The following is a 23,963-nucleotide window of genomic DNA, read 5'->3' as shown; positions in this document are numbered from 1 at the left end:
ACCCCCTACTGGGGATGTGCCCACAACCAAGGTACATGCCCTTGACTAGAATCGAACCTGGGACCCTTGAGTCCACAGGCCAACGCTCTATCCACTGAGCCAAACCGGTTTCGGCCCGGGGGCGTGTAATGCCCAGTGTTCAGAATCCCCAAAAACCCCCCAGGAAGGAGCCAAGACCCGCTGTAACTGCAAGAGAACCTTTATTCGTGCTAGCACGAGCTCTCATCTCCAGCACTCACCGGGGGAAAAAGAGACCCTCTCTCGCCACAACAAAGGCTTTAAAGGGGGTCTCAAGCAGTGGGCAGGGAGAGTGTTTATGATTGGTCAGGGGTAGGGTGAGGGGTCCAGTTACACAAAGGCACACTGGGCAGCTTGCCTAAAGTGGACTGAGTCCACCTCTCTACATTCCTATTGGCAGGTTCATGCAATTGTTACATTCTCGCGGTTTTCTAAGAAAAAGGAGTCATATACATAGTTACACAGGGTGGAGGGTACAGTACATTTTGTGCTGTCCTGCTCTGCCCTTTCGGGGGGGGGGGAGGGGCAGAGGGGGGGGGGATTCTTGTTTAAAAATTTGGTCTATATTGTAATCGCTTTTGTTTTTTTTAATAAAAGGAAATTCACTTCTTAGATCATCGTTGAATTTGCATCCTCTTTTCTTACTCATTATGTTAAAATCTAAAAAAAAAATAATTTAAAATTATATTATAAATTATTATATACATATTGCTTAAAAACACAGTAAGTAGGTACATAATTACATGAACATATTTTATTGTTAGTTTATAAATTAAATTAATTTGATTGTTATAAAGTAACTATATTTTAAAAATTATTTTAATCCTACATTTCTTTCTAAATAATAACAATACTAACTTGTATTATTTTTCCTCTGAATTTGCCGTAACGTAAGTCATAAGTGTCACTTTCAAGGCCAGCGCTAGACGTTTTGCCGCCACTATAAAATATAAATAATACGAGTACTGTCTGCTAAATTCAAGAAAATTTATGTATTTATGAAATAAATAAATTATTTACCTAAATTATCTGAATAGCTGATTTGTAATGACATCACTTGTTTAACTAGCTTACTAGCACACAGTATGATGTGTATCGTCTGAGAGACAGTTACAAAATGTTTTCATCGTTGCCAATCCCAAAAAATGCCATTGTTCATTAAGTCCAAACAATGGTGGTCGAATTCTAACAACTGATCAACAATGCGAACTTTGATAAACAGTTCTCGATAATCAGTTCTCAAGAATTATTTGTTATTATTAAAGTTTAACATTATAAAATTAACAAAAATCATATAAAACTCATATCCTGGCTAAATAGCCACATGGCCGCCGAAAACCGTATATTCCCTTCCCGTTCTCCCGCCGTTCCCTAGCTCGTCGTGCATTCTTTCCAAAAATCGGGACTTTTTTAAAACACCGTGGGACACGGGACAAATTGTTAAAAATCGGGACTGTCCCGCCAAAAGCGGGATGTCTGGTCACCTTATGTATATATGTGAGTTCTGAGTCCATTTCCTACTGCAGGTTGGGGGTCAAAAGTCACTATATTAGAAATAATAGTTTTGTGAGAATAAACAAGTAATCTTTTCTGTCAAAGAACAGTTTAGGCAGCCGCCATTTTGACTTGGGTAACTTGGCAGCCACCGTTTTGGCCCTCAAGACTTGCACCTCCCTGGGGGCCGCCATCTTGAAACAGCAAAGGTCAACCCCTTCCTTTAAATTAGCCAATCGTGAAAGACTGTGAGCCTAAGCTCCAATCAAGAGTAAGGGTCAGGTCACTCGTGTCAGAATTAAAAAGCCGAGCGGACCGCCCGCTCAGTGTGCATGCACCCTTATGCCTTGCTGCCTGGCTCTCGAGTATGCTTTGTGTTCTACCAGGACCCCCAAGTTTGGGGGCTCACCTTATTTCTAACAGTTTGAGAAGGGAAAACAAGTCTGCCTTGGACTGAAACTGGAAAGAACTTAAAGGTCTTTCATGCTAAGAATAAAAGGGGGGGAGGTTAGATATATTGGGCATGCTCTTGAGCCTACAATATAATCTTAAGAGAATATTTTTAAATTACTTATTTAATAAGAATATTTAGTTACAAGTTGTCCAAAATGATCTTCAAAAGGACACTAAAATAATTATTATGCTATTGAAATATCTGACAAGAGCTGTGTATCAGTTAACAATTGCTGTATAACAAGCTTCCCCAGAACTCAGTGGCTTAAAACAACAATCACTGATTACTGCCATAACTCTACAGGTCAGCTGAGTGGTTCTGGTGATCTGGCTTAACTGACCTGGGCAAGACAAGTTCAGGAGACTTCGAGCAGCCGACAGTTCAGTTGGAAGTCTGGCCTCGGCTGAGGCAACCTGGCTCATCCCCAAGTGTTTCTCAGACCTCCCCATGAGGCCAGTCTGGGCATGTTCTCAGGGCAGGGATCTTGGAGAACTCACCCAGCTGTGTAAGAGACTATTAGAAACACCTACACTCTTCAGAACTGTTTACTGGGCATTTGTTAATGCCCCACTGGCCAAAGCAGGCCACATGGCCAATCCCAGTGGTGGGAGAGGGGAGAGGAGGGGACTACACAGTTACAAGGTAAAGAGTATGGACCCAGGGAGGCCATTCATCAGGACCATTAGTGCAATCAATCTCCATAGGCAGTGTTTAGTTTGCCATCCCCTTGGCAGAAGTCGAGAGATTTTACATTAGTTTAAGTTTTCCTGTTACCATTTCTCATTTCGTTTTGCCATTATCATTTCTGAGGCAGGAAGGCAGAGTGAAAAGAACCAGGCTTTAAATCAATGAGATCCACATCTAAACCCTCACTCCACCGCTTCTGGCTACAAGACCCTGTGCAAGTTTCCTTTGCACCTCAGTTTCCTCATTGCAATGGCAGGACTGTTGACAATTACCTCAACTGGAACATGTAAACATGCATAGCTCGCTCTAGCCACAGTTGAACTCGAACCTTAAATACTGTGTTTTTCAAATTGTTTCTTTGAACGTGCAGTCAAGCCCTCCATAGCCACTGATTTAAAAATCTATGGATTCTACTAACTGCAGACAGAAAATATTTTTTTAATCCCAAAAGTTCAAAAAAAAAACCACACCTGTAAACTTGCCACATGCCCAGCACTACGGAATCCATGCAAGTGAAGTGATGTGTAGGCACACCCTGCTGTAGCCCATATGCAAATACTTCCCCAGTTTATATAAGGGATGTGAGCTCCAAAGAATTTTAGTATCTGAGGGGGATCCTGGAACCAATCCCCAGCAGACACTAAGGGACAACTGCATTCAAAAATATGAACAACAAGGAAATAGGCACATTTCCTGTGACAGTCAAGTTCTTTGATGGGAAGGAACAGTTCCTTTAAACAAAGAGTAGAAAACCATTTCTTGACAAAAAGTCTTGAGGACCTTTTTATGATGATGACACCAAAAGCTAAAAAGGAAGCCCCTGCCCCTCCCAAAGCCGAAGCCAAAGCAAAGGCTTTGAAGGCAAAGAGAGCAGTGCTGAAAGGCGTCCACAGCCACAACAAAAGAAGATCCACACGTCACCCACCTTCCAAAGGCCAAAGACACTAAGGCTGCCGAGGCAGCCTAAATATCCTCGGAAGAGCGCACCCAGGAGAAACAAGCTTGACCACTATGCCATCATCCAATTCCCCGTGACTACCGAGTCAGCCATGAAGAAGACAGAAGACAACACACGTGTTCATTGTGGATGCCAAGGCCAACAAGCACCAGGTCAAACAGGCTGTGAAGAAGCTCTATGACACTGATGTGGCCAAGGTCAACACCCTGATCAGGCCTGATGGAGAGAAGAAGGCATATGTTCGACTGGCTCTTGACTACGATGCTTTGGAAGTTGCCAACAAAATTGGGATCATCTAACCTGAGTCCAGCTGCCTAATTCCAAATAAAAAATTTTACACTGAGAAGAAAAAAAAAGTCTTGAGGACTGTGGTAGACAGATAAGTGAATCCCAAGATGTTCAGTTCCTGAACCCCGGAACCTTCGGAGATGTCCGATTACAGGACAGATGCGATTAAGTTGAAGACCTCGAGATGAGATTATCCTGGATTATCTGCATGGGCCCAATCTAATCACAAGAGTCTTAAAATCAGGGAACCTTTTTAGAATGTAATGTTTCTTCTATTTATGTAAACTTACACCTGCACGTATACAGTTACTTTTTCATATACATCCAGACATCAAATCAATTCATGTTCATACATCTAATTTTAGTCTTTCAGGTGAATGTACTGTAATGCCTCTATGTGTAAATCCTATGAACAAATACAGGGCTTTTGTAAATTATGCATTTATTGTAATTATCATTGTTTAATTTTTAATAATAAACGGTAACAGAAAAAGGTGGGGGGTGGGGACAGAGAACCTTTTCTGGCTGTGGTCAGAGAGCCAGACTGATGGCAGAGGGACAAGGACCCAGCTCAACGATGCTGATTTGGGCGCTGGAGGAGGGGCACGCCCCTATAAATGCAGGTGGTCTCTACCAGCTGGAAAGGACAGGAAACGCATTCTCCCCTGGAGTCTCAAAAGAAATGGATACCGTGATCTTAGCCAGTGAGACCCATGTTGGACCTCCAACCTACAAAATTATAGAACAATAAATTCGTGTTGCTTTAAGCCATGAAGTCTGTGGTTAATTGTTACAGCAATAACAGAAGAACTACGTAATTTTGTAGTCTTTATACTAAAAACTGACAATGAGGAAATAGAAAAGTCTCTCTTGAAGCCACTAGTCTGGGGCGGAAAAAAGTCTGGAACTTGGAGAACACGAGCCAGGCATGGCATGAAAAATGGGAGCTGTATCTGATTCCGGATCTGGTGGCAGTCAGACTAAAGGCATCATGACAGGAGAAGCAACTCGTTTTCATGGAAAACCTTTATTGCAGTCTATAGGAAAGTACAATAAAATCATTATCCATACACTCTCCAAGCATGCATGAGGGGAAAGCCATATGAACAAAATCCTTCCACAGAAGCTCTCTAGAATTCATTCAATTATGGCTACTCCTGACCTTCAGCTCTAACTCCGCTCACGCCCACTTCTTTGCAGGTAATACCACAATAAGCTAATAGCACTAACGGTCTGTGAAAATGGACACACGCACAAACACAGGCTCACTCACACACAAAGTCCCAATTTGCTAGGCTTCATGAGCCCATGAATTATGTCCAGGGTAAGGGAGAAAAGACAAAATGTCTACCAAAGGTCCACAGATTTAAAAAAACAGAACTCTAAACAGACACAACCAAACAGGCCCACAAGAATGGGAACACACCTAAGAATACTCTTAAGGACAGATTAGAGAAACTAGAGCAGAAGAGCGTGCTGAGCTCAGCCAAGAAGACACACGGGTGGGACCCCACAGAGGTGGAGAAGCTGATGCCTCATTTGACAGAAGAGAAACCGGAACCACAGAGCACTGAGCTGACCGACAGGAAGACAGCCAGCCGACTGCAGAGGCCTCACCAGCCCAAGGGAGTTTACCTTCAGTAAATGCCTCGCTGCCCAGTTGATCCTGTGACTCCATGTCAGGCCCCATATAAGGCAGTGGAGCTTCCAGTCATGCCTACTAGGGCTCTCCACTCCTTTCTGAGAAGCCCTTGGGGCCAGATGTATTTTTTTAAGCAACCTGAGCAAAAACTTTCCCTCCCTGGAGCTCCCTGGAGATAAGGATAGCAAAAAAGGAATAGTGAACCTATAGAAGAAAGTTGATAACATTTACCCAAGATAACTGCATGTGTGCGTACTAAATAATGTACGGTGAAGGACTGTCCACAAAACAGTGTCACCTTTAAATCTAGCAAGCACAGGAGTTGTTAAAAACCACATGAAGGGAGGAGGGGGAAACGTACCATTCTTAGTCACGGGAGCTGAGAATTTTGTAAAAAAGGGAAGGCCATCCCCATGGGCAGAGGGGCTTAAAGCTGTGTTGGCGAAGGTCTCCCAGAAGACTGGGGACTCCTCCTATGAAGAACATTATTATTGAGGAGGCGGGAGAGGAAAGTGCCCCTTCCTCTCCAAATCCCACGGTGCTGCCTCCAACCCTGATGGCTCTGAAAAATCACAGGAGAATGGGTGAGGGACATCCACCACACTGAAATATCAAGAAAGCGGAGCTTAGACTTAGCGTGAGGCAAAGAGATTGCTTGTCTAAACAAGCTATAAAAGAGAAAAGAATTGGTCATTTAGAAAACTCATTAGCATGAACACTAGTAAATAAAAAGTTGGCACTGAAAATAACAGATGGTTAAAAAAAGCACAGGCAGCTGCAAGGAGATTGATATCAAACTCCCTGTTCTTTCAAAGTAGTTTCATAGTGAAGCAGCGATGCAGGTATGTAAACAGAATCGGCGCGGCCTGTGGCAGTGTAAATCCTTAGCCACTGTCCCCAGGCACGGTGCCATGGAACCACGGCACTCCGTGGCCTGGTCATCTTCTGCTCTTTGAATCTCAGTTTCCCAAGGGGAAAAAAATAGCTTCACTGGGGGAAGCAGGTTATTTCTGGGCTGAGACGTAAGGAGCAAGGCTTTTTATTTCTCGGCATTCAAAATAAACATCCCAGAGATAGTGATAACAGAGGGCTAGTTCTTGAGTGAGCATTTGAACTATATTCTTCTGCCAGCAAAAGCGAAAACAACTTGAGTTTTTCCTGAACGGTTTTTCTTTTTTTGCATGAGGGAATTTTATTTCTGTGTTCAGCACCTCTTTTGCCACATATATAGGGTTATACAGCTTGGGGACTGAACAGAACTTGGGAGAGCTCATTCACTCCCTATACTTTTCAACATCAGAACTGAGGCCCAAAGTGGTCATGAAACCTGGTCAGGGTCACACACAGCTCGCAAGTGGCAGGGAGAGGATTCGAGCCCAGCTGGTGTAGGTCCAGGGCCCATGTTAGCTGGACTATGCGTAGTTGTTAAAGCTAGGATTTTCCAGTTAAAGCCAAGAGAAGCCTTAGCAGGAAAGTCTTAGTTGAATGAGTGTTCTTCATTTGCATACTGTTTCATAACAATTGACTCTTCTGTGTGGGCATGAGCGGGCCTTAGAGCTTAACCTCCTTGAGCAGCTAAGGACTCTTAACCAGAAACTTTCAGAATCGGGGACAAGTGAGCACTGATGGGCCTGATGCAATCTGGTCATAGGGAAGGAATACAGTGGAAGGAAACGGTGCTCGCCATATATATGCCTAACAGGAAAATTCCACGAAGCAAGAAGAAGCCAGTGGTCAGAGAAACATTTTACAGGGCCTCCGCAATCTTTCCAGGATCCCACATACGCTGCGGGAATGTCCTCACCAGCTCTTTTTGGGAACGGTTAAGAAAGAGCACGCCCAACCCATGCTCCTAAAGAGTGAAAATCGATGCTGAGAGGGACCCCGGGCCCTCAGACTGAGAGACAGAGTGAGAGAAAATAAGAATTTCAGAGTGAAACGTAAAGTCCATCCCAGACTACAGTCTTTTTGTTTATTGATTTTTTTTTTTTTTTTAGAAAGAGAAAGAGAAACATTGATTTGTTGTTCCACTTACTTATGCATTTATCCCTTGTTTCTTGTATGTGTCCTGATGGGAGATTGAACCTGCAACCTTGGTGTATCAGGATGATGCTGTAACCAACTGAGCTACCCAGCCAGGGCTCATTCTTAAGATGTCAAACTGATAAGATGGCATAAAATAGGGGAACACCTCACTCGAAGGCACAGAAGTTGCTTAGACTCTCCCATTTGGGGATAGTGAGGGAACTTGGACACACCCCTCACTCCCCACCAGATTCCAAGGGTTCTAGGAGTGGGAGGGACAGATGCCAAAGGCCATCACATTCTCTCCCAGGCTCAACTCTACAAACAAAGCAGGCGCATATCTGTTACCAGTTGCTATCAATTGTTCCTGTGGGACCAAGGGTCAGAACTGAGGCCCAGCATTCCCACTGCTTTCTGCTGGTGAGACTCGGAGCAAGTCCTTCTACCTCCCTGCACCTCCATGACCTCGGCTGCAAAGAGCAAGGATCCGGAGGGATATTCCTCAAGTCCCTTCCAGCCCCTGCGTGTCTAAGGCTTCTCTTGGCTTTAACTGGAAAAAGGCGCTGGCTAGTGCAGGGTGAGGGTCCTAGCTTTAACAATTACGCATAGTCCAGCTAACATGGGCCCTGGACCTACACCAGCTGGGCTCGAATCCTCTCCCTGCCACTTGCGAGCTGTGTGCGACCCTGACCAGGTTTCACAAATTCCTAATGTTTCAGTCTAAGTATAAACTGGAAATGACATTAGCATCTACCTCAATGTTGCAGTGAGGAGTTAATGAAATACAAAAGAAGCATTTGCAATCATGTCACATAAAGAAGATATATTTTTTCATCATCATCTATTTCTTGCCCACCTGTTCTTAAAATTTCTCCAAGACACATAATCTCCACACTGATCACCAACACAACACACTCCCAAGGGAGACTGAGCCAGGAAAGATCCAAACTGTTAAGAGTGGAAGACGGTGCTGCGTAGGATACTTATAAAAAGCATCTGACCAGCATGACAGCACTTACCAGGCGTCTGCGCTCAGAACTACAACACTAAGAAGAGGCGCTTAGACAGAAGTGGGTGGGCGGCACACATTCCCTCAAGGGCCAGCCACAAAAATCTCACAGGGGTGCAAATAAGTGAGGCTGTTATTATTCTAGGGATAACCTTGACGTTTCTGTAAGTAACTCCACTGCGAACACCAGTACTTCACTCTGACAAGTAACTAAGTACTTGGATAACGCCACTCCTGAGGTCATGGGCAACAGGATGGAAAAATCCTAGGTACCCGCCCCAGCTGGGGTCAAGGTCCTGAAGGCACAAACGCGGGCATGGCAATGGGGCTGCCAGTTTACAGGGTGAACTGCTCCCACCAAATCCAGCCACATAGTTTACCCTCCTTGCCCCTCCTGACTTTTGAGGCCGAAAGGCTCAGCAGAAAGGCCTCTGTTTTCTTTCCGGAGGGTTATGGGTTCAGACAAGAGAGCTGGAGGATTTTGAAGAAACAGCAACCCCTCTCATGCACACATACAGCCTTCCAAACGTGAGGAAGTCGAGGAAGGATACACTTAATTGTGGCAGTGAAAGAAACAAGTAAATAAATAAAACTGCACAAGTGGGCAAACACAGCTCAAGTCCCAACCCTTCCAGCTGAAAACACGGTTACAGTACTGAGGCTCCTGGGACCCACCTTGGCGGCTTTCCAAGAGCTATTAGTTTGCGTTAACACACTGAAGAGAAGGTCAGATAAATTAAAAGTGAGGAGGTAATTTTGAAAAAGGACATCTTTATGCCCAGCACCAGCACGGCGGCCGCCCAATAAACACTCAGTGAGGACACCGGCAGCTGGCACAGAGGTCACCGCATCCGTGCGTGGATTTCTGCTGTGGACGCAGGATGCAAGAGAGCACAGGGACGAGGCTTAGGTTAGGAACTCTAAGAAGATGGGGAGATCTTGACTCGTGTTCTGGCTATTAAAGAGGGACTCTGTACTTCAAAGCAAGCATGAACTTTAAAGGCAACCTAGTAAAACTTGCACTGGCAAGTACCAAATTCGTTTCTGACCCAAACCTCTCAACCGTCACCCACGTGGCACTCTCCCCCAACTAGAAAATGATTTCTTTTCTTTTTTAAGTACCTGAATTCTGGATCACATACACCTTCCTTCAGCCAAGACTGTCCGTTAATTGTTCGCCTGACACCAGGATCCTTCCCCAGACTTTGACATGCACCATGAGACGACACTCCGGCTAGCACATGCTTTCCTGAGACCTACTACAATCACACCAACACAGAACACCGTCCCCAACCACGCCCCGCCTCCCTGGAGCCAGAAGGACAAGACACAGAGGAGAGGGGGGTGAAAATGAGTCCCCACTGCTCTTGGGAAGGAGCAGGGCAACTCCCCGCCGGGATGACCACGGAGTAGGAACGGACACGAACTTCCCAACCCAAGTCTTACTGATGACTGCTCTTGGCAATTTTCTTTACGTCGCTGCCTATCCCCTGCTAACATCAATGTGAGAGTGACTCTGCAGTGACTTAAATCCCAAGCCATGTGGAGCATTAGGAGAAGTCATGTCAAATGTCAGCGTGCATCCAGATCAGATCCTGAGGAGCCCCTTCTCCGGGGAGAAGCCAAAGGCCTCCCCCTGGCCTGGGACCACAGGCGGACTCTGGCATCAAATGCTTTGAGAAGCCCGCTGGGCAGAAGTCTGGTTGGTTATTTTTAAACGGAGAAAACTGAATGGGAAAGGAGAAAACTTGAATTCCTATGGTCTCCTGAGGTCCCTTCCAGCCCCAAGATGCTACCAAAGAACACTTCTTTATGAAAACCTATATGGATGTGTGCCTATATGTACATGAGTACTGTATTCACACTTCCACACACACACACACAGCACTTGAAATGCGCACTGCTGAGGAGACTCGAAAGGCCATGAGCTGCTTTGCAGCACTGGCTGAATGGCAGATGCCATTGGCAGATCTGGGAGAGCCCCTCAGCCCTGCTGCCATTGCAGCCTGCCTTAAAACCAACCAGCGCCGCCTGGTAAAGCCCCAAACCCGGACTGCAGACTCCTTTCTGCTAATGACTCCAGTCACAAGTCGCCTAGATGCGGGAAGGCAGGCTGGAACAAAGGAGCAAAGCAGCTTCCTTTTCCTCTTTGGCCAGTCACTAAAAGGGGCAAAGGTCACCCTCTCCCCTGTCCTGCATCAGCTCATTTCTCAGGCCTCTATGCTTCAGGGTGACTACATGGACTTCAACTTGGTAACTAGAGAAAAGTTAAAAGACCTCTAGACAGGGGAGGTTTGCTCTCATCCTAACAGCCAAAAAATTTAGGGTGCCAGCTTCCCACTTGCCTCTTTAGAATGATTTCCTGCCTCTAACACTTGGCTTCAAGCGTTTCCAAGAGCAGTGTGGCCATCCCACCCAAATCCCACCCAAACCTCAGCTTTCTCCTCCCCAACTTCACAGCCTCGTAAGTGCCCGGCCTTCCCTAACTGGTCAACCAGAACCCAGTGCAGACACCACCACCGGCGTCAGCCCAGGGCCGGGGCTCGCAGTAAGTGCCAGGAGTGCTGAGCCCTAAACTTCGCCTCTGGCATCTCTGAAAACCATATGCGACGCCTGGTTCCTGCATCACCCAAGCACCTAGCACCCTGGTGGTGCTCCAAAAGCGAAAGGCACCTCTTCCCTCTACCGCGCGGTAGCTATGAAACCAAGGCTTTGTGTGTGACGTGACAGCGAGTAGTGCGCCAAGGGCCCCGCGCTCACACACCCCCTTCCACCCAGGCTGCTCACTGCACGGGGTCCGTGCGCGCGGAGAGCGCCCCGGGAGCGGGTCCACCTGGCAGGCGGCCGCACCACCAGGCCTCTGGCCACCCGGCCTGCGACCTGGCCTCGGGGAGCGGGGATGACATCCGCGCCTCTGTTCCCAGCCGCGGGGGCGGCGGAAGGGAGAAGCGCCGCGGGCCGGGCAAAGGCGCTGCCCGGAACCAGGACGCCAAAGGGCGACAGGCGGGGGCCGCGCCCCCGACTCCAGCACCCACCGCCCCCAACTTTGCGAGCAGCGGGCGGGGAGAGGGGGCCAGGGCCGCTCGCGACTCGGCAGGAAGTTCCCAGGCCCGCACTGAGCATGCTCTCGGGAGTGTGTGCGCGGGTGTGGACTCCGCGCTGCCCGTGGCCTCTCCGGCCAGGCAGGCTGGCCCTGAGCGCGGGCGGGAACGCGGGCCGCCGGCCGGCCCCAAGGGCTGGGGGCACCACTGGACCCTGCTCTCCCGGACCAGAGCGCCCGCCCGCCGCATCCCGCTCCCCCTGGGGCCCGGGGCCAGCCTCCCTTCTTCCTCCTCACTGGCCGGTGGCTGAGCCCGCCCAGAGCGCCCAGAACCGGGGGACCTCAGCCCGGCCCACACCCCCAGCAAGACCCCACCGAAGCTCCTCCGCGGTCCGACGCCCATCTGCCATCTCCAGCAGCTCGCCTCCGGCCCGCACAACCGAAGCCTCCTCTGGACAGTCCCTTGAAAAGCCCACAAGCCGCTTCCCCACGGGTCCTGGGGGCCGGCAGCCTCCCCTGGAAACGGGTTGCCACGGACAGGTGGGCGCCTCAAGGCGCGTCCCCGGCTTCACTCCCGGTCCCGCAGAGCGGCCGTGGCCCGGGCACCCACGCAAGCGGCAGCGGGGCGGCGCGCAAAGCCCCAGGCTGCGCCACCTTCAGCACGGGCTCTCCCCGCCCGCGCCCAGCTCCCCGTGCCCTCCGCGCTCCGCTCTGCGTGCATCTTCCCGCGGGGATGGCGAGTTTCCACGCGATCGCCCCGACCCAGTGGTTCTCACCTCCTTGTCGGGCAGCAGCCGGGAGCACCCACCACTCGCCGTCCCCGCAGGGCCCTAGGCGGAGTGGGGCACGGAGTGCGGCGCCCAGAGTCTGCGGTGCGGCTACCGGGGCTGGATCGCGCCTGGGGCCACCGCGGCCGCTGCCGGAGCCGCAGGGCCGCCGCCGAGCTGGTGGCGGCAGGGATGGTCTGCAAACTCCCAGCCCTGGCGGGGCTGCGCGCGGCGCAGCCACACTCGGCCCGGACGCGGCAGACACTCCTCCGAAGCTCGGCCGACCAGGGCTGAGGTCGGTCCGCAATTTCTCCCAACCCTTGCTTTCCCGACCTCTCCAACTTCTCCCCGCTTCTGGGCTCCCGGCTCAGGAAGGCAGGGATCCCAGCCAGGGACGCTCGGCAAACTCCCGCCCTCCCCGGCGGAGCGCTCAGCCAATTCGAAACGCCCTAGCCTCTCAGGGGCCGTCTACAAATTATCAACCCTGTGGGAGAGGACTTCTACCAACCTTACTATTCCGCAGCCCAGAGGGAGGAAGAAATGAGAGAGACAGTTTGATCCCGGCCATAAATAATATTCTAGCAAGGTTACGGACAGTGTGCAAATGCTAATAGGCACTGCGTGCCCCAGAGTGGTGCAGTCCAGGCCTCTAAGCAGTGAAGCCATGGAGGGGAGACTGTGAGCTCAATCATCTCAGACGAGCCCTGAGCCTTTCCACCCTGGTACAATGGGTTAAATGAAGCAGCCTGAGTTTCTGACACTTGGTTTTGGTGACCTTGGGCAAGCCACTTAACCATATGAATTTAGCTTCCTGAGGGTTTTTTGGTTTGTTTGTTTGTTTGTTTGTTTGTTTTGTGTGAGGTTATTTTGAAGAAGAAATAAAATAAATGTAAAGTACTTAACAACATCTAGCACATAGTAGGTGCTCAATAAATGAATTCCATTTCTCTTTCTCTCCCCTGCTCCCACCCCTGTATTTTATGACTACTGTAGACAGGCTAGCTAAACGTTGTAGTGTAGTAAATTCAAAAAACAAATAAAACACATCCCATGTCCTGAAAGCACCACAAAGAACATTGACTGACATGACATTAAATCCAGCCAAGCCCAGGAGAGAGAATGTGTACATTTACATCACTAAGCATTACCGCTCATTGTTAAAGGTATTAGAATACAAGGAGAGTGGCCTGGTGGGTTACTTAGGGGTGAAAATGACAAGGTTTCTAACCCCAGCAAGTTGCAGGCCATGTTCCAGTAACTATGTCAGGTTACTGTATGAGAGTTTATGTGCAACTTTCCCTTTTGTTCCCTGCAGGATTTTTCCATCCCCATTTTACTGTCCTCCCTGGGGTCATCTTTCTTGAACTTAGGTCACCCCACCCTGCTGACCTTCCTCATACCCTCCTCCCCCTTTCCCCCAGCAGAGGATTTAAAAACAAAGAATCATGGAATTTTGGGACCCTAGAAATGACTTAGTCCAACTCCCTCATTTTGTAAGTGAGCTCTCAAGCCACCTAGCTAATTAGGGAAGTCTCCTGACTCCAGGATCTTAGTAGGAAACGCCCTGTGGCCTCTCTTCTGTTGAGCTAGCTCCAGGCACAGCAAGTCAGTCTACCTTGAACTTCAAACTGGAGGAAGTAGCTTTAACATTTTCTGATCAGATGGGCCCCAAATCATCAGCCAGTTGAATCCTCAGCTGCCAGAAACTGTCCAGGTGATGCCCAAGAACCACGGGAAATCTGCATGGGCAGAAGGATTCCTCTTAATAAGACCTTTTGGTGAAATCCCGGAATATTGGGAGGCACGTATTTCCCTCGGTCCCTTGGAAGAAAATACTGTCTCTAACTCTTCTGGCATTGGAGGGAAATAGAAGAATGGTGACATCTGGTGGTCAGGACTTTCTGTGCTTTGGATAAGGAAGGTACAGATTCTGATCCTAATTGATTTGCTTTGAAGCCAAGTCTCATGGATAGTTAATACTTGTACCACCTGGTTGCCTACAGATTTCTGAAAGATGTCAATTATTTATACTTTGTAGACCCACTGCTATAGAAGACATTACAGATGATTATTATTTCAGGATTTTTATGAATGTGTATGTGTATATAGAGAAAGTATAAAAATATAATATTCACATGTACACACATTTTACGTATTTCATCTAATACAAATATGTTTGTATTATATATACCATTTATTTGTATAAGTAATATACTTGCAATGTCTTTGAGGGAAATTAATACTATCTCAATTGTTTTTCTTACAGAATCAAGATTTTATTTGTTTTCAAGTTACAAATGCACATTTTATTTTACATTCTGTTTACAAAGGAACAGTAAAAATGTAATAAGGAACACAAGTAATAAAATTATAGGCATAGATATTTATATAGCAAGTACAGGCAAAACTTATGAAGAAGATTCTTTAAATACTAGCATTTATCAAATCACTTTCAAAGAATAATTCTTTACCACTTTCAGGAAGAATTTTTAGGAGGCTGAACCTAAATGATTCAAACTATGACTATCTTAATGAAAAAAATATATTCTTTGAAAATCTCAAAGGTCCTGAAGGCCAGTTAACCAGATCCCTACCAAATTTGAAAAGATCCAAAGGCTCTTAAACTAGGATCTCATAACTTCTTTATTAAATTGTTTTTAAAGAAACTCAAACATACTATCATTTGTTGATTGGTATAATACAGACTTAGCTTACTTAATTTCTTAATTCGTTAAAATTGTTTCTGTTACCTTAGAGCAGTGGTTCTCAACCTTTCTAATGCCGGGACCCTTTAATACAGTTCCTCATGTTGTGGTGACCCCCAACCATAAAATTATTTTTGTTGCTACTTCATAACTGTAATTTTGCTACTGTTATGAATCGTAATGTAAATATCTGTGTTTTCCGATGGTCTTAGGCGACCCTGCTAGAGGTTCTCAACCTGTGGGTCACGACCCACAGATTGATAACCGCTGCTGTAGAGCCTAAGACCATCGGAAAACACAGATATTTACATTACGATTCATTAACAGTAGCAAAATTACAGTTATGAAGTAGCAACGAAAATAATTTTATGAAAAAAAAAGAAAGAAAATAATTTTATGGTTGGGGGTCACCACAACATGTATTAAAGGGTCACGGCATTAGAAAGGTTGAGAACCACTCCCTTAGGGTAAGAGCCAACTGTTTTCTTATAAGAAACATTAATTCATTTACTATGTTGCTCTTAGGAAAAGCATTCAATGTGTTTATTCAGCTTTCAGTAACATTACCATACATGAAAAAAATATCAATACACCTAATTATCATCAGTAACCAGTTAACTGCTGGATCCTCCAAAACCAGAGACAAGTATTCTTAAGAGTCAAGCCTTTCAGACCTCTGCACTAACACATCCTGGTGTACAGACTTCATTCGGTTTCATTAACAGAAGATTAACATGTAGTGGAAGTCTCGCGGCATATTTCTGTAAGTGTAAGTACCGCTTGCATTGTTCACACCTTGGGCACAACACCTTTTGTGTTTGTCAGACTTCTTTTAGTTCCCTGTCCTTCTGACTGTGAAATGTGATGTCCAAACTTTGAAGTTTCCGGACTAGAAAATGGAGAAGACACCCAAGACCTGTATTCTTTCTCAAGGGAACTGTCTTCTTGGAATGCAAATTCCTGCTGAAGTGCCTGGGATATTACAGACACTGTATCTCAATGTGAACTATGCCTTTTCCTCATGTGAATGGGTCTGCCTCCAGGTGACCATCCAATAACTTGAAGTGTAATCTCATTCATATCCTTTAAAATATCCAACATGTTTGGAACATCTTTGTTTTTCTGATTTTTTGAATAATGACTATAATTGGTCTTACTACACCTGGTGATTTTTTTTCATTTCAGTTGCTGAATTATCTGAGTCACAAATATTATTAAATCCTGGCTTTTCAAGAGGAGAGCATGTAGTCTGCAGAGGAGAAAACAAGGGACTCAGGGGAAGGAGAGGGAAGTACTCAATTTGAAAATGGATCTGGGTTGACACTCGGTTGAGCAGTCCCTGATGATGGCTCTGTCCCAAACCACCAGGCCCGTCATTCCAAAGGAGCCGAATTTGTACTGTTTTTCAGTCCCTGCATTTCCACAATTACAACAGAGTGAGAGCCTAGAAAATTTCATTCATCTTCAAGGGCAGCTATTTTTTAAATTTACATACAGGATGAGCATTTTTCACTGGTGAGTTATGCTTTAGAGAGCAAGTGACAGTGGATCCCAGACTAATCGCAATGGATGGAAAAATTCACTTTTCTCATCTTCCTCATTTTTTCAAAATCATTTCAAAATCTGAGATAGTTGGCTTCATCATTTGCCACACACAAAAGATGAAACTACACATCCACAGTCACCTTAGTCTATAGAGTTCAAGGGCAGGATCAACTCAAAATCAGGCCTGGGACAAGGCTTTAAAGGACACCTGTGCACCTGGGCTTGCAGGCCACGGGCTGTAAAGGTTCTGGAAATCCTCGCTCAGCCCGGATAACTCCAGCAGAGGTGCCGCTGCCTCCTAGCGTGTCCCACCCAACCTCTGCTCCAGAGTTAAAATTTTAATTTATAGTAATAATTGCTAAAGGACACTTCTTGTAGACATAAAGATCTTACTGGGATGGATTTGTATATTTCATCATTTCCTCTCAAGAGAGAATTCATCACCAACTTAGAGGGTAAGAAATAACACAGTGGGATTTCAATAGGGAAAGCCCTGGCAGCTGACGGTCAAGGTCATGCTTACCTGGTAAACAGTGATTCATTTTTTAACATTTCCATCCCTTCTGAACAGGTGTTTGGTTAATAGAAGAAGGATATTTGGGGTTACTTTGCAGCAGTGTATCAGTGGCTGTTGGTATTGCTAAGTTCGTTCCACTTCTCTCCATTTTTAACTGCTTCAGATAACTGCTCTATTACAAACTTGCAAAGCATAACTGTGTCCACTCAATCAAGTCCATTGTTTCTCAGCATCTCTTACTAAGTTCCATGTGAATTATATTCTTCTCATAACAACTCTTAGAGCAGATTTTACTATACCCATCCTATCTAATAAAAGAGTAATATGCAAATTAACTATCACTCCGCAACAAAATTGGCGGTGCCCATAGCCACAAAATGGCGGCGCCCAATCCTCTCAGCCCTGCCGGAGTCCCCTAGTCTCAGGGAGGGCTGCCACTGAGCGCCTGCAGAGTAAGCAGCCAGGTGGAATGCTGCCTAGAGGCCCTCCTGACCCTTTATACAAAACAAAAACAAATTCACTCCCCATGGCTTGATGCCCTGCCAGTGGAGGCAGCCTGGGCTGGGTCTCAGCCTGGCAGGGGCACGCACCCCCACGATGCGATCCCCTGCCAGCGGCTGCAGCCTGGGGTCTCAACCACTGAGTCACACCAGCCAGGCAGATATGGAGGAATCTTAAATGTTTCTTTTTAAAATATATATATTTTATTGATTTTTTACAGAGAGGAAGGGAAAGGGATAGAGAGCTAGAAACATCTATGAGAGAGAAACATTGATCAGCTGCCTCCTGCACATTCCCCACTGGGTATGTGCCCCCAACCAAGGTACATGCCCTTGACCGGAATCGAACCTGGGACCCTTGAGTCTTCAGGCCAATGCTCCATCCACCTAGCCAAACCAGTTAGGGTTGTCCAATATGTTAAAGAAAAAACCCTATCTAATAAAGAGGGAATATGCAGGGGAGGGCATTTGGGGGTGACAAGGTTGTCAGGGGAAGGCAGTTGGGGATGATAGTGCTGGCAGGGGAGCAGTTAGGCATCGATCAGGCTGGCAGGGGAGTGGTTAGGGGGTGATAAGGCTGGCAGGCAGAAGCGGTTAGAGGCAATCAGAAAGGCAGGCAGGCGAGCAGTTGGGAGCCAGAAGTCCTGGATTGTGAAAGGGATGTCCCATCCCTGTGGGATCGGGCCTAAACAGGCAGTTGGACATCCCCTGAGGAGTCCCAGATTGGAGAGGGTGCAGGTTGGGCTGAGGGACAACCCCCCCCTCCCCCAGTGCATGAATTTCGTGCACCGGGCCTCTAGTTTTTAAATAATAAACCAAGACTTTTAAAAGTTAGGCAATATGCCCACTGATAAGCACCGTTATTTAGGGCCAGAGTCAGGATTGACTCCAAAGATTTCCTGACTCCAGAGCCTGCCCTAAAATCTTCCCACTATCCTATGCTTCCCACCACAGGAGACCAAAAAGAGATGAACCTCAGGACAGAAACTACTCAGAAAGAGTACACTAGGAACTAAGGAGGATATTTAATGTTCTATACACAAACCACATTTTTGGACCTATTCAAATTGTAGGAAAATTATAAGCAAGCAACAAAATGACAATTGTGTGTAACTCTAATAAAGCTGGGACCCAGGGGATTCGGTCTTAGAGCAGGTTTCCTGTGAAATAAATAAATGAATTTTATTTTTCCTGCCTAGGACCAGGAATTATTTACTATGTAATCATGGCTTGGGAATTATTTACTATGTAATCCTGGTGGAAGGTAAAGCCTCTGATGGTGAAGATGGGTGATGGCGTTTTTAGGACAGCGTTGCTAGAGTGGTACCCAGGGACTGACGACGCATGGTGTTGATAATGTCAGCTCAGGTGTCTACTTTATGGTGGTAGGGGCAGTGTGTCTTCGCCTTCCCAGTGCTATGACATGATTTTAGAAGTTGTTTCCAAATGCATGTGCCTCTGAGCCTGACTCCACCTTGCCTTTAAATAAATTCCTTTTCTTCTCGAATCAGTCAGAGCAAGTTTTTGTTGCTTGTAGTTAAGTTGCCTGACTGATACATCAGAACAAGCATGTCAAACTCAAGGCCCACGGGCTGCATGCCTCACTTATTTGGCCCATGTTAGCCTTTAAGTTTGACATGCTTGCATTAGAATCAAGAGGCACAAGCCCGCAGGGAAACAGAAGAAATCAGGGATGGGTTACCTAGTCTGATTAAGGCTGGGGGTTGAAAACCCAGCCTTAATCAGACTAAAGGGTTTTGATGAAGGTAGCCAGTAGCATACAGTAGCAAAATATTAAATTATCACCTAAAATGAAGTAGCCATTGAAATTAAGCTTTGGAGAGACCAAGTAGCAGCTGAGGACGATAGGCGTAAGACTGTTTTGTTTAATGGAATTGGACAGCTTAAAGAAAGAGAATGATGAGCTCTAACTCCTTATATCTTAGCTCAAATTCCCAAGTCCTCAGCTCAAAGCACATGCATACCAGGGATTTTCTATGAGTTCTAAAACAGACAAACAACAACAATAACAGTACATTCCCCTCTCTAGCAGCTGGGGATTAAAATAGGTAAAAACTAAAAATGAAGTTTGACCTTGTGGGTTGCTGAATTACAAAATCACCTCAATTCACAGCTTAAACATCCTCTTATTTGAAACCGAGGGCACTGACTAGGCCAGAATAGGACCCTGAGGACTGAATGGAGAGATGAGCAATCAGCTGACTTAATGTAGTCCACACCCCTGGAGCCCGGTGTTGGCCTCCCTGCCAAAGGAAGGCAGCGATGAGGTTCCTAACACGCCTCAGGAGACCAGTTGAAAAGACAAACCCATCACAGGAATTGTGAGTTCCTGCTAATTTATAAAAGCAAAAATCTGGGGAATACATGTGGTGAGGGATTCTGAGAATTCTAGACCAAAGAAGGGAAAACATGCTTTAGATCCGGCTGACTCTATTGGTATGGAGGCAGTTACCAAAACTCCAGGCTCATTGGACTAGTGGGAGCAGCACTGCTCAGCTGGCTGCTGAAACCTAGACTCCCGGGGGCCAGCGTAAATAACAATGCTAGCTGGCACCAACAGAGCCCTCACTAGGTGGCAAGCACTGTTTCGCATGCTTTTATAGTACAAGGTATTGAATCCTAAGAATATGCTTTGAGGTATATATTATCACCTTACTTATAAAAGAGGAAGCTGAGGAACTTAGTCCAACAACTTCCCACATGCAGCTTGTAAGTGGTAAAGCTGAGACTCAACTCAGATAGTCTGGTTCTAGAGTCGGCCTTGAAAACCTGTGCAGAAGTTCTGATAAAGGGAGATGCCAGATACCTTCATATTCTGAGAGGAAGGAATCCAAGAACTTAGGAAAATGATCCAATAGACTTATCAAGTGTTGACCTACTTATCCATTTCTATAGCACCGTGGTCGGCAAACTGCGGCTCGCGAGCCACATGCAGCTCTTTGGCCCCTTGAGTGTGGCTCTTCCACAAAATACCATGGCCTGGGCGAGTCTATTTTGAAGAAGTGGCGTTAGAAGAAGTTTAAGTTTAAAAAATTTGGCTCTCAAAAGAAATTTCACCTTTTGCACTCGGATGTAGAGTGTGACTCGACACGGTGAGCATCGGTAGCAGGAATCGAGAAAAAAGCAAGCGAGTACAAAGGGTTCAATCGTTGTACTGTTGATATTTGGCTCTGTTGACTAATGAGTTTGCCTACCACTGCTATAGCAAATTCTGCCAGGCGGCCCAGGAGACGCGTATTTGCCTCAGCACTGTGAAGTCCACTGTGCGAGGAATGCCGGCAGTTTTGGCTTTTCTCTGGAGAGTCGACCTCGGGACAAAGAGTTGTGGCCCTCGCTGAGTTCCCAAAGCTGCTGCCCACCAGTCTGGAGCCCCTTGAATATTGAGGAGACTGGGTACTTGCAGCAGACATCATTGGATGGCCATCCATTCTCTGTCTCATTCTCTGTCTACAGTCGACTACAGAGTATGGGAAGCCAGATTCTTGCTTTTTCCACCTCAACTCTACAAGAAGATGGGACAGCATGTAACCTAGTCTTGGTACATGAGATCTAAGGGAGAGTCTGCTGGGGGATTCTGGGAAAGATAATTTGTTCCCTTTTAATAGAAAGGTAGCCGAAGATAGGTCCTCACCTTGGCCACCCTGTCCTTCCTGCCTTTGAATGGGGATATGATGCCTGGAATGGCAGCAGCCATCATTCAAGCAAGACATAAGCCTAAGCTTAAAAGCCACTCAGATTCAGTACAAGATGAAAAGAGCCTGGATCCCTGAGGAACTATTCCCACACTATGGACCTCCAGGCTCCTTGTTATATGAGGAAAACAAATCCTTCCTTGTTAAGGTATTATTGGTCCACTATTCTAACACCTGCAAACTAAAGCATTCCTAAACGATAAAGTAACCTTGAGGAAGGATTCAAATAACATCCTAGATATGTGCTATGTATCTTCCAACAACCAGAAGAAATCCCCAAGTCGCTTATATCCTTACTCTGCAGTTCTTGAAAACTTTAAAGAGGATCCAAATATATTTCTACAATTTACAGCAATATGTATATATATATATATATGTATAAAAACAAACTCCCCTTTCTCCCTCTACCTACCTGATCACACCACACTGCTGCTCCAGAGCATCTTGCTCCGAGGTCTGCAGCTCCCTTTCTTTCCTCCTTCTCCATCCCCATCTTTTCTATGTTTATCATGACTTCCTGGCTTCTCACAGCAAAACTGAGGAGGGAGGAGGGGCACATGTAACTGTGAAATTCCCTATGGAGACCCCCAACTCTCCTACAGTAAAAATCGTTGCTCCATCATGTATAATTTTTAAATCTGTGCTTACAGTTGCTTATATGAACATTTTGGTTTTTCAGAACACATCACTCACTGACTTTTCGTCTTTAAAGCAAAGATACCTTCTTTTGAAAGACAAGTTGGTCACAATATGGGGTCAAATCACATTTGAGAAAGCCAAATGTTCACTCAGGACATACCTTAAAAATAACAAGCATACTTTTAAAAACAATTACAATGCTTTAGTGACATTATATGTAAAAAAAAAAAAAAAAAAAAAAGGAAGCTAGCTTTAATCCCACATAAGATTGCATTACTAGCCTGACATTAGTCTCCAATTGCTGCTGTAACAAATAACTGCAAACTTATTATCTTACAGTTCCGGAAGTCAGAAGTCCAAAGTGAATCTTAAGGAGCTAAAATCAAGGTGTCAGCAGAGCTGGTCCTTCGGGAGGGCCTGGGCGAATCTGTTCCTGGCCTCTTCCGGCTGTCTCATCACTCCAGCCTTTGCTCCTGTCACCACATCACCTTCTCCTGCTTTGACATCCTTGCCTCTGTCTTATAAGGATCCTTTCGATTATATTTAGGCCCACCTCGATAATCCAGGGTAACCTCCCATCTAAGAAACGTTAACAATCATAGGTGCAAAGGCCCTTCTGCATATCAGGCAACATTCACAGGTGCCAGGGATTAGACTGTCAATATTTGGGAGGATCCTCATTCAGTTTACCACAGTCTGCTTCTGCCCCTGAAGTTTCACATCCAGCCCACATCAGACTTCCTCCTGGGTTGTGAGCTATTGCCTTTGGCAGGAGAAGGAATGCTCCCATCTTGATGGCCCATGGCCCAGGAGATGGCCAGGGCTGTGTGGAGAAAGCTGCCCCACCCACACCCAGTTCACAGTGCAGCCTCCAGCAGCTCCACAAACAGCAAATTAAGCCCAGTTAAGCAAGAGCAGAATCTAATGGGCTTACGCTCAGATGTCAGAAATAAATGCTCATTGTTGAATGCCACTGACTTGTAGGGCGGTTTGTTATTCAGCAATTCTTCTATTGCACAATAACTTAAGGCCTACGGGAAAACTACCATTGTCCAGTCCACTTGTTTTGAATACCTAGGGTCATGTAAATTTTAACACACACACACACACACACACACACACACACCCTTCACTCTTTAGGTAGCAAACTTAATCTTTTTTTTTTTTTTTTTTGTGCTTTGTAAAAACTGCTTCCAAGAAAAATATCATCTGGGCTGAAGCAAAGAGGGATTAGAATAAAATCAGAGAAGGCGGTGACAAACTAGGGGGCCCAGCTGTCCTGGAAAATCCCCAACAGAAGACTAAATTATAAAAGGGCGTGTCTACTGAGAGAGGCCCACGGAAGACCTGGACATTCTGTAAAGAACACCTTCAGGCATTGCACATTGACTATGCTGGGTGGTGGTCTTTTACGAATTTACAGGTTTCCCAGCTCAGCAGGCTGAATAATTGCTGTCGTTGTTGTTGCTGTTATGTGTGTGTGACAGCTGTGTGCTGACAGCCAATTGTGTGCACCTCTTCTCAAGTTCATATTCAGCGGTTCAGGGGCACCAGGCTGATAGCTAGTAATGAGCCATGCTGGGAGTGTTTACACCGCGGAAACCTTGCTCCCGTTATAGATGTGTGCACTGGGTCATAATACAAAGTGCATTTCTTACACTGGGTCACGGTCAAAAACTCTGAAAGCCATGGCTCTCACAGTGATTGAGTAAACTTCAACTCCCTGCGGTACGAACAATCCATTTGTGCAATGCATTCCTGCCCCAGGAAGCAAGGCTCGACCCTGCTGCAAAGCAAACTGTGACACTACCCAGATGAACCTGGAAAGAGGCAATTTTATATGGATGCTTCTGCCATAATTGTCCGGGGTTCTGTGTTTTCCTTTGTCCTCTCTTCGGCTGCAGGAGCTGAGGGGTGAGTTGTGTGTGACATTTCATCCTAACGTTTCAGTCTATGAATTGC

At 46.2% G+C, this 23,963-nt stretch overlaps 1 protein-coding gene and 1 pseudogene across 1 annotated transcript in view; both read right to left on the bottom strand.

Annotated features, from left to right (window-relative positions):
• MGAT5 (alpha-1,6-mannosylglycoprotein 6-beta-N-acetylglucosaminyltransferase) overlaps window positions 1-12,801 on the bottom strand; it is a 368,322-nt gene extending 355,521 nt beyond the window's left edge. The window contains exon 1 of the mRNA XM_054722778.1: window positions 12,392-12,801. The gene's annotated coding sequence lies outside the window, so the exon portion shown is untranslated. The remainder of the gene's footprint in view (window positions 1-12,391) is intronic.
• A 3,075-nt stretch (window positions 12,802-15,876) lies between these two features.
• LOC103287803 (mitochondrial fission regulator 2-like) overlaps window positions 15,877-23,963 on the bottom strand; it is a 41,677-nt pseudogene continuing 33,590 nt past the window's right edge.

The sequence above is a fragment of the Eptesicus fuscus genome, chromosome 11, assembly GCF_027574615.1.
Source record: "Eptesicus fuscus isolate TK198812 chromosome 11, DD_ASM_mEF_20220401, whole genome shotgun sequence".
Taxonomy (NCBI): domain Eukaryota; kingdom Metazoa; phylum Chordata; class Mammalia; order Chiroptera; family Vespertilionidae; genus Eptesicus; species Eptesicus fuscus.
This window is presented reverse-complemented; position numbering and strand designations above follow the sequence as displayed.